The sequence below is a fragment of the Haliotis asinina genome, chromosome 3 (assembly GCF_037392515.1).
Source record: "Haliotis asinina isolate JCU_RB_2024 chromosome 3, JCU_Hal_asi_v2, whole genome shotgun sequence".
Lineage (NCBI taxonomy): Eukaryota > Metazoa > Mollusca > Gastropoda > Lepetellida > Haliotidae > Haliotis > Haliotis asinina.
Window position 1 is genome coordinate 1,186,162 of NC_090282.1, and position 20,960 is coordinate 1,207,121.

At 38.8% G+C, this 20,960-nt stretch overlaps 1 pseudogene; it reads right to left on the reverse strand.

Moving 5' to 3' along the window:
• The window catches only part of LOC137277297 (polypeptide N-acetylgalactosaminyltransferase 13-like), a 28,409-nt pseudogene extending 7,776 nt beyond the window's left edge, over window positions 1-20,633 (reverse strand).
• Window positions 20,634-20,960: the final 327 nt, after the last annotated feature.

Genomic DNA, 20,960 nt, shown 5'->3' on the forward strand with positions numbered 1-20,960 from the left:
AATATTCCAGCAATTTCACGGTAAGGGATACCAGAAATGGGCTTCACACGTTGTACCCATGATGGGAATCGAACTGGTGTCTTCGGCTTGACGCGCGAACGCTTTAACCACAGGGCTACCCTACCGCCACTATGGTATGTATGACTCTGATCAACATGAATATGTTATGTATGACTGTCATAAAAACACATAAGCCATGTATGGTTGCCATGAAAACACGTCATATATGATTGTCAACGTATGCAATGTATCACATATGCAATGTAGGACTATCATAAATACACATATGTATTACTGTCGGTTGCAATGTTGATTCACTGAGGCTTGTATATATTTCCTAGACCAATGTGGTAAACTCCCTTCAAAAGGCGACTTATGGAATCTACTGCACCTTGGCTGCGGCAGGGTAAAACAATAACAAACAAAAAGTGTCTAGATTTAAACTGATCAAATTTTTATGTGCAAATGTTAGTTATATACCATGCAGGAAAGTGTGGTTTGGACATATTCCATCTACATTGCAGGAAATAAATGAAGACTGACCTACCTCCATTTCTGGATAGTTCTGGTACACATATCTCTTGAGGGAACCCAACCACACATCGACTGCTCGCTTGTAGTTGAACACCTCTACCTGCTGCCTACCCCCTGGAAAGGAGTACGGCTGTGTCCGGGCGATGTGCCCCATGTGAGAACAAGGGACATGGACCAGCTGACCCCCACACAGCCACACCTGTAAGATGAGGGTACACTTGGCCTTCAAATGCATTCTGTACACCTGGAAACTATGTTGGACACAATACGTTAGGGATATTTCGGTTTTATCACTGATATTTTATCAGTATGCCAATGAATAAATATATCATTATTAATAATTTCAACATTTACTAATATCTCTAACTATTTCTGTCCAGACATTTAAATACTACCTCACTCCCCACCTCCCATTTCAGCCTTCCCGCCTCCACAATCCCGTGTGTCTAACAACTTTCAGCAACACTGACTAGCACACTGTCAACATTGAGTAAAACACTTTTAACAGCACTGCATAACGAACTTGCAGCAACACCGAATATAACACTTTCACCCAATACTGAAAAACATACTTTCAGAAATACTCTGGTAACACACTTTCAGCAACACCGAATATAACACTTCCACCCAATACTGAATCACATACTCTCAGAAATACTCTGTAACATGTACACTTTCATTGACACTGAATAACAAACTTTCTGCAACACTGAATAACACACTTTCAGGAACACTAAATAACAAACTAAATAACACTGAATAAGAAAGTTTCATCTACCCTGAATAAAACACTCCCATCTACACTGAATAAATCACTTTCAACAACAATGAACAAAACACCTTCAGCAACACTAAATAAGACACTTTCATCGACACTGAATAACACCCTTTCAGAGACACTAACTAAATCACTTTCAGAAACACTGAATAAGAAACTTTCATCTACACTGAATAAATCACTTTCATCTACACTAAATAAATCACTTTCAGAAACGCTGAATAAGAAACATTCATCTACACTGAATAAATCACTTTCAGCATCAATGAATAACAAACCTTCAGCAAACTTGGAATAACACACTTTCATCTACACTAAATAACACACTTTCAGTAACACGGAATAACACACTTTCAGAAATACTGAGTAACACACCCTTAGCAGTTTGTATCATATTATTCGTCTGTGATGTACAGTAGTGAGATGTGGTGATAAAGACACACTACAAAACGTTCCGGTCTTGCAAGCCAAGAACCTGCTAGCGACGGTGTTGCGTTTCTTGTATTCCAAAGCCGCTGACACAGTCATAGCAAGAACTGAGAAGCAAAATGATAGCATCTGTTTGCAAGATGGAACCACTTGGACTGCTTAGAGTTAGAACACAGTGTCTACCCTGTGTCACTGAAATGAATGAAATGACAGCTTTTGGCCAGCAGCCTTTTGGCCAAACTGTCACGGTGCCCTGATGACAACCTCATTGTCCCTACACCACTCAGAATCTGCTGTCACGACTAGGTGTCCTGATGACAGCCTCATTGCCCCCCTACACCACCCAGAATCTGCTGACACGACTAGCTGTCCTGATGACAGCCTCATTGCCCCCCTACACCACCCAGAATCTGCTGACACGACTAGCTGCCCTGATGACAGCCTCGTTGTCCCCCAACACCACTCAGAGTCGGCTGACACGACTAGGTGCTCTGATGACAACCTCATTGTCCCCCTACACCACTCAGAGTCGGCTGACACGACTAGGTGCCCTGATGACAGCCTCGTTGTCCCCCTCACCACTCAGAGTCTGCTGACACGACCAGGTGCCCTGCTGACAGTCTATACAATCACCACACCCCACACCAGCACCAATCTCACCTCCGCACAATTGGTACTCCAATATCCAGTAGGAGGTCTGACGCTGTTCTGTGTGGGTTGGTCTGTGTTGTGTTAATCTTTAGACAATCGCACACAGTATGGAAACCTGACAAGGCGGTGATTCATGTCGTCGTGAAGTATTATAGCGGTAAACTGAAGCATTCGGCATTTACAATATTTTATGCATTTAATGTTTTATTTAATAATCGTACTCTCCACGATAGCTCCATGTTCTCCCCACCCCAGATCTTCATATCCTCATCATAGGCTCCGATGTCTGCAAAGTACTGCTTGTCAACGGCAAACGCAGCCCCAACCATAGTAGCGCCCCTGTGTCAACAGGAAAATGTTGGGCGTGAATTTAATAACCAAAACTTCAAATTAATTTCTTTGTCAGCTTATATTCAGATCCTGGCAAATTATATCTCTGGTACCTGCATTTGAGCCAATACAGATTGCTTCAGTCGTATGTATATCGATCCTTAACGCTGTTATCGTGTATAAAATATCTATGGTATCTATAGCAGCATGAAAACTTTCAGAACCATCCAAAATATTTTACAATCAACTCTCATCTGGCAATATTAAACATCATATTTGCCTAAAATGTGAAAACGTATATTGCTATATAGATTTTGAATAGCAATTTGTCTTAGTGTGTGCGGAACGAATCTGAAAGATGCAAAACTTTTAAATTTCTAATATAAATTTAATAGTGAATTATCATTAAAATAGCTTTTGAAAATGAAACTTGTTGACAGTGTAGTATGTTGCTTTTGCAATGATGATAGTGAAACTTTATGTCATGTATACTAGGAATGTAATGTTAGTTTCCCGAAGGAACTTGAAATATGGATAATGATCCAAAACATACTGATAATTAAATAAGAAAGCAAAAACTTTGGTCTGATTTGGCATTAAAGGTAATATGCCATTGCTAAATCACCTAATGGTTTCTGTTAAAAGACATATTTATGCTTGTACTGTTGTTAAAAGATATATGACATATTTATGCTTGTACTGTTGGTAAAAGATATATGATATATTTATGCTTGTACTTTGAAGAAAAAAAATATCCAAGGGTTAATAATTTCATCACAGTTTTGAAAGATATTTACCCGGTTGAAAGATTCATATCCAAAAAGAATAATAATTTTGATAAAATTTCAGACAAATGATTTCCTTTACTTTCAATTTTTAATGTTTTATTTTATCTACAGTTGATAATGGATTATAATTTCTCTAAGCTATCAATTTTGACAGACAGGTACAGACTTTCATGATACTTGAAAGGCTAGATCAGGATTGGAAACGCGGACAAGGACGAACAACCTCTGTAACACAATGTGTGGATGTGTGGTCTAACACCAATCAAGTGACGCTTGATAGCAGTGGTATTATGATAATTGTATTAAAGAGCTGTTTCTCTTATCCTTGTTTAAGTTTCTCTTTGATAAATACAAGGTATCAGCATTGTTTGGAGAGTGTAACCTGCTTGTGATACAGTGGGAGTTGGCCAAGATTTCATTTGATGTTTTTACTCACGGTACCGGTGGTTCTCTATTTGAAGTCTTACACTATTTTCGCCTTTCCCTAGTTGTTATCATACTATTTTCTGTGAAACGGGTACATAACAAACATACCTCCTCGGAGAATGGAACTGTGGTCCAATTTCTTCATTTCGGAAATAGTATTCGAAGAATGTAAGCTTCCAGTTAAATCCATATTTGATGACGTAGTCTGGCTTGATGTTGTATTTAAGGGTGGTCGAATCGATATAATCAAGGACCGCCATCGCCACAGTACTGACATTCTTCCGAATCTCCATAAGCAGCGGCTCCAGCCTAAATATGGAAAATGTACGTGACTAAGGAAACAAACAGGTGGAGCAGCTGTGTGGGGCGTTTTGATAAATGTGGAACAGATGTGTGGATATATTGATAATAGTTGAACTAGTATTTGGTCATATTGATAAAGGTGGAACAGGTGTGTAGAAGGGACAGGTAAGCAAACAGTTAGACATGTATGTTTCGACTAGTCAGACACAGGGGAAACAGGACTGGCATGAGTAAGACAAAAATACAAGCAACACGTGGAAGGTAAGACAAAATCTAAGCAGGCAGGTGACTGGTCATACAAATGGTAATCGGATATATAGTTATTCAGACGAAGGTGGAACAAGTGTGTGGCTATTCAGACAAAGGTGGAACAAGTGTGTGGCTCTTCAGACAAAGGTGGAACAAGTGTGTGGCTCTTCAGACAAAGGTGGAACAAGTGTGTGGCTCTTCAGACAAAGGTGGAACAGGTATTCGCTAATGGCACAGATACAATGCGAGGCAGACAAAGGTGGAACAGGTATTCGCTTGTGGCCCAGATACAATGCGAGGCAGACAAAGGTGGAACAGGTATTCGCTTGTGGCCCAGATACAATGCGAGGCAGGCAAAGGTGGAACAGGTATTCGCTAATGGCACAGATACAATGCGAGGCAGACAAAGGTGGAACAGGTATTCGCTTGTGGCCCAGATACAATGCGAGGCAGGCAAAGACGGAACAGGTTTGAGCTTGTGGCACAGGTACAATGCATTACATCTTTATTCAAGAAGAATGTAGGCCCCCGCCCCATGTTCACATATACATGTGGTAAGTCAGCATACATTGTATATTGTATACGGCATTACATATACACATACATATATATGAACATTATACATATACACATACACATACATATATACATATACACCCATTTATACATACCCATAATGAATATAGAGAGGGGGTTAATAGTTAATCAGCAGGTTATTCTGATCCCAAAAGCATGTTACATGTATCACACGTTGGATACGATATAAATTTAGTATGTAAATATCTCTCACCCAATATTTCATACCACACACAAAACATCAATGGTACTCATCTTCGATGCATCCTACATTACAGACAGTGCACATCCTTTCATCTGTAGGAGTATTCGCATATTTACCTGTTTCTATTTTAAGTCCATGGGAAGTGCAGCGGAATTCTGCCATGGCCACGCGGAATTTTGCAATTGTTAATCGTTTGAGACATAACTCTGTTCCAAATGTACCTTTAAAAGAGTATAATTTCTTGTTTAGGTCTCTTGAATAGAGAGTAGTGCCAGTCCTATTCAAACGAACATTTTAATCTTACCATAACCTCCGTAATGAAGGATTCTTTACTAATTATTGTTTGTGACTCCCATATATAGCCAAATCCAAGTCGAAACAATAAGTACTTCAATTTGAAAACCCAAATACTTTTACCATTATTAGCTGTCTGTAAACTCATGTTATAACACCTTTTGGGGTGTAGTGCATTAGGCATCCAGAATTTTATGGAGCGTTTAAATGCAAAAATATACAAAGGGATATCTGCCATATTCACCCAGCACTGTGTAAGTTGGCGTCGATGCCTTTACTCCAAGGAAGCGTTTACATGCAAACATATGAATGGTTTCTGTATTACGTACACTATCTAACCCCCATACCTCAGACCCATAAAGAAGAATAGGCATGATGTTCATGTCAAATACCCTAAAAATAATTCATACGGAATTGGTTTAAATCTATGTAATGACCTTTATGTGCCTAACAGAACTTTTCAGCCTGGTTAGCTGCACTTTTGGTATGTTCATCCCACGACAGTGTTTTAGTAAATGTAATACCCAAATATTTGTAGAATGGCACGCATTCGAGATGTTCTGCTCTATAATACCGTTTTTCCCTTCTCGAGAGAATACCACCATTCTTGAAAACAACCACATTAGTTTTATCCAAATTAACTTTTAACTGATAATTATTACAATATGATTCCAGAGTGTCAATTCATTTCTGCAAACCAAAGATTGTGTCAGATATCAAAATGACATCATCGGCAAACAGTAACATGAACAGTTGAATCATCTCTGGATGAAGCTGGATACCAGGTTTGCACGTGGATTCAATTTCCTGTGCTAATTAATTAATAAACATTGAGAATAAATAAGGACTAAGGACGCAACCCTGTCGTATAGCCAGATCACAGTCAAACATATCCGAATACATATTATTAGACTTAAATATGAACGTACTCGATTATATATAGCTTGCTCACCGTTTAACATTTTTGGAGAAACCCCTCTCTTTTAAAACCATCCATAATTTCGACCTATTCACTAAATCAAAGGCTTTTGGAAAACCTACAAATGAGGCATAAAGTTTTCCCATTTTCTTTGCTAAATACCGTTGAATGACTGATTGTAAAATATAAATATTGTCAATGGTAGAATATCCCTGACGAAATCCGGCCTGTGATTCCACAAGTTTGTCATAGGCATTAGTCCAAAATGTAAGACGTCTGTTCAAAATAGATACATAGATTTTACTAAAAATGCTCAAAATTGTAATTCCTCGGAAGTTATTAGGAGTGGGTTTTAAATCATTTTTGACAGCCGCATGTTTCACAGCTCAAGAGGGAGATAGTTGATCGTGTACACGAGAAGATGAGAGTGATGGATACACAAACCATTGCACGTTCATCTCCATGTGACTGTCGAGGAACACCAGGACATCGCCAGAGGCAGCTCTCCACCCTGCCAGGCGACTCTGGATCAATCCTCTTCGCTCCGGCATACGCAGTATTTTCACCAGATTCTTCGGAAAGTGTTCAGATATATAGCTGTCGAGCTGCGACTTTAAACTCTCTGAAATCGTGATCGTTGATTGTGAATATTATATATTGAGACCCCGGTATTAGCTGACATAGATGTGATTACCAGAGTATTTTATGTTATGGCCGTCAATGTTATTGGTAACACAAGTGCCCAGATGCAAGAGAATCATTTGCTTTAAGAGCTCTGATTCGCCAACTGTAAGTAGATGTCTTGGAGTGTATTCAACTCATTCTTTATGATGGACATATGATGTTGGCCAGTGAGCTCTTAAATGGAAAAGGGCTGTGGAGAGTATTTGATATGCTCTTAACAACGATAAGGTTCTACAGAAAAAATATTTTCTTTCATATACTCCATGTCGAAATACTGCCAGTCTTAATTTATGCCTATAAAATATGGGGACTCTGCCATTTTGAACCTTTTGACAGGATACAAATAACTACATGCTACAGAAATATTGACGCCTACATATACTGCTTAACATAGGTTCCAGAAAGAATTGATGTTGATGTTAAAGCGAAAGATGTGTATGTTTGTGTGGTTAAACAAAGAGATAGCAGATACAGAGATATTCCGGTACAATGTATGCAAGGATGAACGAAGTATTTACAACAGTTTGGTTTTCTGCTACTGATAGCAAATTTTCGGTGTGAATTATTCTGAAAGATACAGAAAATCTGCTACTGATGTAATGGTGCAGTACAACATATAGAGATGAAAATGTGTGTGTGTTTGTGTGTTAAAATATGCATGTATACATGTATATTCGACTTACAAGTCTACGTTTACTTCCTAAAATATGAATGTACTGTAAAACATTACACATAGTGTAATACATGTTGTCATTGGCCGTTGACCTGTCTAGGAAGTGACCATGGTATCTGTCTCTACACGCTGTTTGCCCGTATGATAATATGAGAAATTAAGGAATGTAGAACATACAGGAAACAATTTTCATTGCCAGAGGGAGTCGTAATTATATCCAATTTTGAAGTAAAAATTACCGATGACCCCATACGGTTCCTCAATGCTTAGTGATGCACTTTCATTTTAGTCGTACCTGCTATTTTGATTGGTTGTACGAACCTTTCATAACCCCACGTTATCTTAGAATTTCGGTATGTAAATGGATATCTTGCTATGGGTATGTTTGGTCAAATGCATTAATCATTTGTATCAACGATGTATCTTTGTGCATTGTTACTCTATATCCAATACGTCTGATTGAGCTGATGGAGGCTGCGGGTGTTGATGAGTACTTGAAATACCCATGGTGCTAGCATCATCAACGAGAATGACTTCTTTGAGGAGGGACGCCGGCGTTCTGTTGATGACGCTGTAGACTGTCCTTAGCAGCAGTGACGGCCACTCGTCATAGAACGGCACGATGACTGTCGCTGTCGGGAGATCGTTCACGGGATACGCGAGGTTGCGGCAGCTGAAAAAGATGATGCACTTATGTAAATAGTCTCCAGTAGCTACACCTGGTTATCACTTAGTCTACAGTAACTACACTTGGTCATCAAAATAGATACATGGATTTTACTAAAAATGCTCAAAATTGTAATTCCTCGGAAGTTATTAGGAGTGTGAATATCGCCCTTTTTGTGTAAGGGAACAATAATTCCCACTGACCATGCTTCAGGGAAATATGCAGAGTCAAATATAGTATTGAATAATATTACCAGGTAAGGCATTAACAGAATGTCATTCAGACAAAGGTGGACAGGCGTGAGCTTGTGGCACAGATACAATGCGAGTCAGACAAATGTGGGCAGGTGTGAGTTGGTTATCACATAGTGTACAGTAGCTATACTTGGCTATTACATAGTCTACAGTAGCTACACGTGGTTATCACATAGTCGACAGTAGCTACATTTGGTTATTACATAGTCTACAGTAGCTACACTTGGTTATCAGATAGTGTACAGTAGCTACACATGGTTATCACATAGTCTACAGTAGCTACACCTGGTCACCACATAGTCAACAGTAGCTACATTTGGTTATCACATAGTCTACAGTAGCTACACCTGGTCACCACATAGTCAACAGTAGCTACATTTGGTTATCACATAGTCTACAGTAGCTACACATGGTTATCACATAGTCTACAATAGCTACACTTGGTTATCACATAGTCTACAGTAGCTACATTTGGTTATCACTTACTCTACAGTAAGTACACTTGGTTATCACATAGTCGACAGAAGCTGTACTCGGTTATCACATAGTCTACAGCAGCTACACTTGGTTATCATATAGTCTACAGTAGCTACACTTGGTTAGCACATAGACTACAGTGGCTAGACTTGTTTATCACTTACTCTACAGTAGCTACACTTGGTTAACACATAGTCTTATATAACCACACTTTGGTTATTATATAGTTTAAAAAGAAGATACGTTAATTATGTCATACCCTAAGTAACCACACGTTGGTTATTACGCAGGCTGATATAGGTAACAATGGTTACTGCTTATTGTGAAATAGCTACGTTTGCTTTTACAGAATCACAGAGAGCGACACGACGATTGTTGGAGAGTCTCAGTGCTCGTGAAGATTCAAGACAGAATTGGTCTCAATAGAGAATAGAGGCATACATAATGAGTAGAGTGGTGACCGATCTAAGAAATGAATTACCTACAGAATTACTGGCCAGTGTGTAGCAAGTTGTATTCATTGAAAGTGAAATGAGCCTTCAACAATTAACCAAGAGCAGAAATGGATATCAGGTTATTTTCAGCAGTTTTACATCGCACTTGTTGACATCTGCTTTGTGGCAGTGCTTATCGATACATTGTGTAACTGAGGGGGTTAGCACGTCGCTTTATTAACACGAAATACGAAATTGAAAGTGAACTTCAATTTTACGTTACTTTGATGTGGAAACAGCAAACAACGAATTAACGATTTTAAACGGCGTGTTCAATAAAGTTACTTCTGACATAATTAGATTTCACTCGTCTACCAAATGGCTCACTTTAATGTGTCAAAATGATTTCAACCAACCCTTGTATGTATGTATGTATGTATGTATGTATGTATGTATGTATGTATGTATGTATGTATGTATGTATGTATGTATGTATGTATGTATGTATGTATGTATGTATGTATGTATGTATGTGTGTCTATATGTCTGTGTGTGTATGTGTATGCAAATGTATACACACATACATACGCACACACACACATATATATATACACACACATACATACACACATACACACTCATAGATAGATAGACAGACAGACAGACAGACAGATAGATAGATAGATAGGTAGATAGATAGATAGATAGATAGATAGATAGATAGATAGATAGATAGATAGATAGATAGATAGATAGATAGATAGACACACGCACTGTACATTCGGCTTAATGTGGTGAAGGTTTCTACGTGAAATCATATATTATTCAGCTGGGTTGGGTGGTCCCGAAAGTTCAACGATAAACTTCCTCCCCAGTAACTCTATACCCAACTATCCTTTCCGCATTTATCCTAACATTGCAACATGTAATGCCATTTCTTCACATATGGTCTGGCAACATACGAAATTTACGCCAGTATTTCATTAGCCTCTTTGAAGCGTTGAATATTATAGATATTTCCCCAATCAAAATGATTTCAGCAATACCAAATGAATGGCGTGCGTTTTGAATCGTTTAAATAGCGACAACTGGATCTAGTTTGTGTGAGGGTCACAACCCACTATAACACTGTGCGTCCACCAAGACATACCAGGAGGCCGGGGCCGCTGCTAGGTGTGGGAAATATTACAGGGCACCTGTGTCCCGATGTCAGAAACACCCACTTGCCTTCTATAACCTTCAGACGCTTTGTTGCAGATAGACAGTAGATTCCTGAAATAGATATCTTTCGACGCCAATGAACTTATTTTACACACTTTCTTTCAGCAACCTATGATTTTTGCAAATGGCGACTAACGGGATCTGGTGTGGTTGATGTGTTCGTATACACTGATGGAGTGATTGATGTTTATAGTGTCAATCCCTGGATTGTCGAGTCCAGGTTCCGTTTTCATTGTCTGCGTTTTTCACGCCAGAAAATAATAAATACACGCAACAATTATGCGTGCTTTTGCGTAGATTCTGTTCTACATAATTTTACAAAGTTCATTAAAACAGCAACAAATGAAAAAAAAACAAGCTATTTTGAAATGATTCAGGGGTGTAATGAAAATACACGCGAAAAAGATCTGGACTACATATTTATAATTTTATTTCTGGAGAAACTCTTACAAAACATACCGCGAACACTGCCATTTTGTTCAGACCACCGTCATGAGTGTGTGGAATATTGGTGAGCGCGGCTGTAGGCAACACACATATAACAATACATCGACAGCACAGTTGCGATGCAACACACATATAACAATACATCGACAGCACAGTTGCGAGGCAAGTCACATATAACAATACATCGACAACACAGCTGCGATGCAAGTCACAAGATGGCATATATCTTCCATTATTATCAGTTTGACGTCTGCCTCAAAACTACGGTAAAATGTGTCTCCACAAACGGTTACTGCTCTTTTGAATACGAAGCGATTTTTACATTTGAAACTGTATTGATATACATTCAATAACATGGTATCCGTCTCTGTATTGCTCGGGTGATGGCAACTGGCAAGGAAGAACTTCCTGTAAAATATAATCACGTATTGCCGTGCAACATATACGGGGATATATATTCGAGAAATAGGGAAATGTAGGGAATATTTTGAGAGAAGACTGATTTTCTATAAATGTAGAGGGGATATAATGAGATTTCATTATAATGCATTAGTAAGCTCTTTGTTCGTATATGCAACATACCGTATAGGTGTGTACTGCGTTTCGCATGCACCAGTCAATCTTTCTGATGTTTTCGTCCAGATGCGTGGTTTCAGTTAAGGACATTGAAGCTGTCAGTGTCAGTGTTATCAAGGACAATGATTGAAGTACACTTAAGATGTAGCATGAATCAGTATATCATGTTTGAGCAATGATAGGAGTCCACGATGGATAAACACACGTTTTTCTGACCTGTATGATCCTTCGACTTATAAGAACGACAAAATGATTGGAATCCATGTTGATTTTATGATGACAATTCTCATTCAAAAGGAAATACACTCATTTTCATACAAATACATATCTGTAGAAGCATGACTATATTCTCGAAACGTTCTTAGCCCTACGAACTTCTTATGCCTATTCTTAACACATTGGCTACGAATGTTTAATGTTCGAATTGATTGTAGCATGTGAACATTCAAGATGTCATTTACCCTGTCTTGCACCATTCAAGGTAGATACGTACGAGTACGAGAGCTGGTCAAAAGGTTCTAAGCCTAACACAGACAACAAACGATTTAGATGACAAGAATTTTTTATGGATGATCAACTTCTTTATTGCAATAAAGAAGTTGATCATCCATAAAAAATTCTTGTCATCTTTATCTCAGCAACTTCTAGAATGCCTCTCAAACAGTTTAACAAACGATTTGGTCAGATTTTAATCTGTTTTCCACATAATCACTCTTGATTGCAATGCACTTCTCATATCAGTGTTTCAGGTGCTCATAGAACTGGAAATCCTGTCAAACACTCGTTTGTAGCAGATTTGAGCATTTGAGCTCGACCTTGAAGACTTGGACTTCTTGGATGGCGGAGAAGAGGGATGGTGCCACTGTAGTGATTGACGTTTTGTCTCCGGATCGTAATGATAAATCCATGTTTCATCCCCTGTTACTAATCTACTTCTAAAATTTTCAAAATCGTACTCTGTCAGTTCAAAATTTTCATTTGAAATATCACGTCTCTTCTTCTTCAAATCAGCACTGAGAAACATTAGGACCCATCGCGCAGATACTTTGTTCATGCCCAAACAATCATGGATAATAGTTGGACTGGATACACGGCTTTGACCTGTTTCTCGTTCAACTTCAGCAATAGCCACACGTCTGTCTGCAAGAGTACATTTCTCCACAGCTTCTACTGCGTCTTCAATAGTGGCTCTACAGGTGTACAAAGATCCCTTTGTTGCACACGACGACCAGTCATTTCCCAGATAGGCTCTGGGTTGAGATTTCCTTAGATATGTCAGTGGGCATTCTTTTCATATATTTACACACAAGGGTGATAGTTGATTTCAAGGCGACCCCGTACTTACGTAGCTTGATGTGGTGTGATGTCGAAGAGAACATGTTACACGTTTAAAAACTTGCCCGGTATTCCAAAAAAGGAGACGCATTGCAGTAAACGGACGTGGTTTCATCACTGTTCATTGATCATATTTTGAAAACGTTTGAGCCTAACTGCGATAGACTACACTGAAGGACCTATGAGTGGCATGTAGAAGTGATATACATAAAGTTGAGAAGTAATGGATGTCAAATTCTTTTGTTTTAAAGGACACGACATTTTGTAGTATATTTTGACCCATTCGTCAGGTAAATGAAAAAGTATCCGTGAAACAACAACAATGATAACATCATAATGGTGCACATGTAACACAGCAGGCACGTATCTAACATTCGTTGATTGGTGATGATGATGAACAAATAGAACAAAAATGCGATTTCATGCTGAAAAGGAGGAGGAAGTTGAAAAAGAAAATGAGGAGTAAGAACTCTACTAAAAGAAAATCTCTCTCACAGTACCTCAACAAGTGATAGTTCGTTTGATCCTTCATTGCAGATTAGTCTTGTTCTGCCTTTCACGTAATTTCTTACAAGTGAATAGGCTAACAATTTATGTTACCACGAGGACCCTTTCACCAAGCTCTGGTTACAGTATAAGAGGTAGGAATGCTACGAGGATATTAGACTTGCGATAGCTTTGAGAAACGGCGCCGTGCTTACTTGTAACGTGAATCGGACTTTACGTCTCAATATGATTTGAATGACGTCACCACTGCTGACGCCGTGTGTGTGATATTTGTACGTATTAATAAACAGCGAATACTCTTGTAATTTCAGGGAAAAAACTACTACTCGATCATGTATTTCAACCAGAGATTAAAGAACTTAAGGTATGAAATCTGCCTTACTTATTGATTGGTGTGATCGGCGTAAGGCCGATTGTATTTGAAAGATAATCGGCCAATAACGTTTGACAATCTGAGCAAAAGGTTAAGCACAGTGGCTTAAAGCAGCCAGCGTGGAGTCAGGAGATATTCCGACATATCTTGACCAACAGGAAGTTGATAAGTTGCAACATGTTGTTCTGATGGTAATAGGATATTTAGACTGAGTTTCACGCGATGACAGTTTTCGAGCATGCGTTGTGCATGAAGCAATGCACATGATAAATGGACTATTAATACAATATTATTATTATTTTCTGAATGGCTTCAATTTCCTTCGAAATGCAAACTATACTAGAGGATTAACTGTTTCATCGCCTGGTTGCTGTTAAATGACCTTGAAATCAACTGTAGTTTTCGCTTGTGTAGCTTTTCTCAGCATTGCTGACTGTGCGTGAGATCGGGGATTTTTTCACAAATCCGAAATTGTAATGAATTTCCAGTAACATGAGAACATTTTCACAGGATGGCAAAGGAAAAATATATAACACGTCAATATGTCAAAACAATAATATAGTTCCATGTATGAGGGATACACAATATGAAACACGTAAAGCCCCACCACGAAAGAGGGCTGACAATTGGACACTTCTAAAGCTAAAGAAAACTGCTCTTGCCATTTCTTGTTTCATGATTACAGGAGACAGTTGTTGTACTTTAGATGATAGGAGTATATCACTGTCAGACACCTCAGCATCCAGTAACAAACATGGAATATTCTGTAAACTAATTACATACATTGCTTAAACAAACTAAGGGAAAATATTTATCAAGGTCTTTGCGATAAGAAACAATTCACAAAACAATATTTAAGTGCACTAGTTCAGCAAATATGTATTTTACTTATATTCTAGCAAGATTTTGTTAGGACATAAACGCACAAAAACAAAAACATCTCTCCATATATGTTTCGTGTTATTAAATAATTATGTCAAATATATACATGCAGTTTCTCAATAACTCATATTCAACTGAAAGAATCTTCAGTTATAGTTCAGCGGATAATGGCATGATTTGTATGCAATTGTGCATTTTCATGTTACAAGTGAAAATTTAGTTAAAATACTAAGAAACTAATATTCTAACATGTTTCAGATAGGGAGGCACTAAAAAATATGATTAATTACTTTTGTAATAAGCTAAGAAAATGTTGTGACAGATTGCGCCACTGTTATTTGTTGTGTGGAAAGTACTAGAAATGAGGTTAAATGAGAGTGATCTCCCCTTTGTTGTGACTGTGCTAGTTATGTTATCAGTCAAGGTTACAATGAGGTAATCAGTCAAATAGACCTATTTAACTGGAAAATGTTATTCTGATGTTACACACATGTCAGGAAGAATGTTCACTGCTTGTGAGTAGACATGGATGGTGAGTATAACTCATTTTATTGTGTTAGCTGTGTGCAAGGGGTATCTGGGGATTTCATCACAAGTTACAGGGACATTAATACTTGATAAGACAAATAATATCTGTCTCCTTCACTGGTGTATACTTTCACAATTGTCTAAAACAAAAATTGCCCATGATACATTGTATAGATTACTTAGTATTTTTTGAAATAATGGTATCACAGGCTGTGTAGAAGTTATGTGTGATAATACTTTCCTCTCACTGATTTTATGTTTTTAGATGGAGGGGGACTTCTGTTGAAACTATTTGTTGAATTACAGTTTTGATGGCATGTCACTACCAGTTAACTAAAAGTCATATGCAGTTTATTTTCTAAAGACAAAATGGTTTATAAACAAAATATTGTCACTGATATTTGGAACCTTTCAGCTTTAGATTTCAAAATCATCTGGGTGTACAAGTTTGATGTCCATGATAATTACTAATATCAATATAACTACAGCAGGTTCACAGGTTATTCATATTCTCAAAATATCAAACACAAGAATTATCCTATGACAATGACAGTTACAAATAGACAGATCATAGTATTATGTCCTGAAAATAATTTTATTTTTGTATGCTCTCCAGAAGATAATAGTTTATTTTTTCCATCTCCCATGGATGATTACTAGTCAAACACAGTCCACAGATGCTACTTAGATGGACTGGAGTTTGCCAGAAATGCAAAAAGGATGCTGTTATCTGCCCAGTCAGGAAATGGTTACTCCACAATGACTTGTAACTTACTCCACAATCGCAAGTACAAACCTTTTCTGAACATGGACAGCTGCCAAATGATATAAATTTGAGTTGTTTTGGGGATGTTCAGACCTGATAAATCACAGTCATATTCAACCAAACACAACTGAAGAGTTCAAGAAAGGGAAGTCCTTTTCTTGAGCATGGACATGATCTTCTTCTAATATCAACATGGGACACTGCTGCATCAGCTGTTGTAGAAACTTTGGATAATATTGAACACCTTGAGAATGATCGACTTTGTCAAGGAAAGATTCATCAGAACCTATCAAGAAGAACAAACTGTCACTTTTGTCATCACCTCAAACAAAATGACAGTCATCATCAAAGAAACAAGTCAGAGTAAAGAATGAATGTAGTCATACATACAATGTCAAACTAGAGAAGGCAATTTAGATGGATTTTTCAAGCATGCCAATCAAATTCATCTTGATATGCTTTGACCATCGGTTAAATCACAGCTTCTTCAGTGTCTGGAAGATGTTTTCTGTCTTACCATGAACAGATCAGAAGTTGGGCTAACAATACTAGATGGATCAGCAGTTGTGATTATGACCTTGATTATGACCTTGAGAATATATATTTTCATCGTTCAGTGAGGGAGTGTTTACCAAGTATCTAGAAAACCAACTGGAAAACACAAACACAACAAGACTTGATATTTTCTGGGATATGTACAAGACGGCGTGTAAGAATAGGCAAGTCCATGGACAGAGAAAGCGAGTTGAAACTCATTTCTTCAATATTCACAATATTGATGTATCTTAGAACAAGTGACGATGTGAATCTGAACAAAGCAAGAAAGTTTAAAGAGAAGACAACAGTTTATCAGGGAGGACATATATGGGAACAGTCAACTATCGCAATGCATCCAACATGTGGGAGTCCTCATGGTCAACAATACCAGACGTGTCAAAGACCAGTCAACAACTGTTGAAGGATGTTGTGATAGATGCTAGTGTCTTAAAGCTGCCCTAAAGTGCACTGTCTTTGTGGTGGAGACTACCCAGTAATTTGGTCATATGTTACTCTGAGTAGGTAAGCGAGGAAATCCCCAGACAAGTATTGTTTATGGGAATCTTGATTAGGTTTAAGATGATTCCCAATATCACGGCAAATGGTGGGTAATTAAGGTTTTCAGTATTTGTCAAATGGTACAAGCAACATACATGTAGTTGCCAAGTTTGATGCACATTACATGAAAATTGTGGAAAGTCTCTGACAGTGGAATTTTGAGTGGAAATTGGCGGCCATCTTGAAAAATGGCGGCCATCTTGAATTTTCAGTGCCTCTCTATCTGTATTACATTTTTATCGTATAAGCAGCATACCTGCCGATTTTCATGCTTGTAACACGTAAATGCATAATTATACCATAATCCGCTGGACTATTATTATTTGATCGTAATTGATGACAGATACACTCTGCTAATATGTTGACAGATTTTGAGAGTCTTTACCGGTTACCATTTTGGTGAAGCAAGACTGATCAATAATATAACTATTAACACATAAATGTTAGTGAAAGTGTTGAAGGCTATAAACAATTAAACAATGGCAAATCTATCATCAGTGGAAGTACGGAATCCGAATCCTAACAGACTGAGAGATCATTTGTGAGCCAAAGGGTTACTTCGCTTTTTGAGAATTCTTTGACCGAACCGCTCACAACAACAACTTTAAGCCAGGTTGAAGCGACGTCATGGTGTACCAAGGAAGGCATGTATACCCTCATTCAAATCCTACAAATCCTTTCGAAACACGCACATATGGTGAATGAACTGAGGATCGACCGGCCTCCCCTTCGTAGAAGATCGCTCTGACATTGAGATGAAGACGCGCTTAATTCGTTCGACTTTTAGGCGTTCTGACTTCCACTCCACGCATGCACAAATGTCCATACGTAGCGATGTCATTACAATCCAAGAGACTACAATGGCTGCAAGGAGTAGCCCAAAGTAGTGACTATTGGCCACGTACAGTCTCATCCTTTCCCGCGTTTCTTCTTGTGTAATTTCTCAGCTGAAATAGATGTAATGTACAATTTATGTGATGGTAGGTCGTCTGCACAGAACGGCGACAAAAAAGATTTGAGAAGGGAGGCACGTGGACAGCCAATACAAAATGCAATACCGAGTCTTTAGCAGACTTATGACTACCTTCAACCATAGATATATCAGGGATGAGTGTCCTGTGACTACCTTCAACCATAGCTATGTCAGGGATGAGTTCACGCAAGGGGATACTAGAGACTATAACTATTGTCAACGTTGTTCGAGCTCAGTGGCCGCTAAACAACCAGTTTAAAAGTGCATAAAATGAGAAGGAAGGAATTCTCCTGCAAATGTTCTGGCCATGGGTTTTCGAAGGTCTCTAAGCGCTACGATAGTCGTAGGTTAATGTTAATGTATTGCACATACGACTATCTTAGTGCTAAGACATACCTGAGACTAGATTTTCGTGAGATAGTCGTAAATTAGATATTCGAAATTCTGGGCCCCACGGGATATAGTAGGGGATGCATACAAGCCCAAAAGGATGAAAACTTAAGTCACAGATCCACATGTTTCGACGACTCTGTAGATAAAACTGTCCCATAGGGCTAGGTTCTTTTTCCTAATTTGAAACAAGTGGATATGGCTGAACTATGTCCAATATGTTGCTCTGTTTGTTTTCTGTCCGCACACCTGGCTCTGTACTTCGTCTGGTCATCTTTGCTGATGGCAGAGCATACTCCAAACAAACATGACTTCTCACAGACTCGGATGCAGGGCAATAACTCTAGACTGTCGCGAAATGTCATATAAAAACAACATGTATAGGCAAATCGTAATTTGTCAGTATGAAGTACACCAAAGGCAAATGTTTCAGAGGGATCGATACGGCGGAGAACACATCACACACTTCTTCACGTAAAATATATCAAGGCGCCCATCTGGCTAATCTTGTAATGTCGGTACACGTGTGTGGAAAATGAGGACGTTTTATCAACGACTGAAGTAAAGAAAGACTTCATAGGAAACACAGGTTATCACATCAAGGCACTGAGTGTCCATTGCCAGTTCATAGGACTCACCATATGAAAAACCTGGCGTGTTGACTTCTCTATATCGGATTCAGTCGGTGATATGAAATCTAAACTGAAATACAATATGTTGCAGTTGAAACATTCCCTGTCAGCTGTCAGTGAGAGTAAACAAGTAGTAAAGTATACTGGTGGAAAACATGTTGAACTTACAACTGATTAATCACGTGACAATACCGAGCTAAACGACAAGCAGACGAGGTATGCTAGTCAGACTTGGCTACGGATCATGTCTTGACGATTTATGCTAAAGTTCATTGAAGAAACAATGGTTGAAATATCTCTGGACACATTGTTTGCGCGAAGCAATACCAATGTTTTAAAACATGTTATGTGCATACATTGTTATATTCCAGTGTGTGAGGTGTGCCGTGGAGCTGTGTAGGGGGACCACATGTAGGGAAGGCTGTGCATGACTACGTGTGAATGTAACCAGATGAAATGTCTACACAGTCTAACATAATAATCGTATTGACTGAGTTACCTCGGGTAGCGAGAGTCGGGCACCTTCCTGTTCAGTGGTATGAGGTCGCTTGCCAACATATTCACATGATACTTTGATAAATATTTCTCTGCTGCTTCTTGTTCTTCTCCAACAAAGACAACACCTCGCCCATTCTCCCCTGTCTGGGACATGTCATTTTGACCATCCTTAGCAATTAGGGGATTCGGTGTGATGCTAAGTCCAGCATGTCTGACGGTCCTCATCACTTCAGGGTGTATGGCACTGTCTTCAAGTAAGTAGTCCTGCACAAATGCTTTGGATCTTTGGGTAGAAAATGGTGGCGATATCAGGACCAGTACGACACACACTCCAAACACGGACAGAAGACTTAGGTACACCCTTAGGATGAAACGCATGGCAGCTACCTGTGCGTTACCTTAGGACATAAAAGTCTGTGTTAAAGTCAGTCATGCATCTCGTGCGATAAGATTCTGGCGTGGAGATTTAGTTGACCGTTCTACTCACAAAACGTTTTTCAGGTTACACATACCACGATGTCAGCAAATTGCTATCTTATCTCAACATGCTTCAAATACTGCAAGTGAATCAGTCCAGAAGTCAACCACAGGGGGACATCCGCTGGGCTGTCGGTACTTTCTTCAGGTTACTACTTAAGGTCAAACAGCAGGGTGATCACTTCATGTCGACGTTTCGGACCACTAGTCAGAACCCTGCACAGATATCCAATCTCGTCACTGGCTGGCTGTATGTAATATTGAAGAGGTGCTCACCTACACCAGTACACCGCTCGCCACTTCACAGATACGGTGAAAGTTAGGTCCTCTCGAGGGGTGGGACTGGCTAAACGAGGTATACTAGTCGTAGTTTGCTACGGATCATGTCTTGATGATTTATGCTAAAATTCACCAAACAAACAATGGTCGGAACATCTCGCGACACATTGCCTGGGCCAACGGTTTGGATGTATCGAAACAAACTCGTTGTATATTATCATCACATAGCCGACAGTATTTTCTACAGATGATTGCAACAAGTAGCACATTTGTCCTTTCTCAGCGTTAGAGACATCGTTTGTCGACCGAA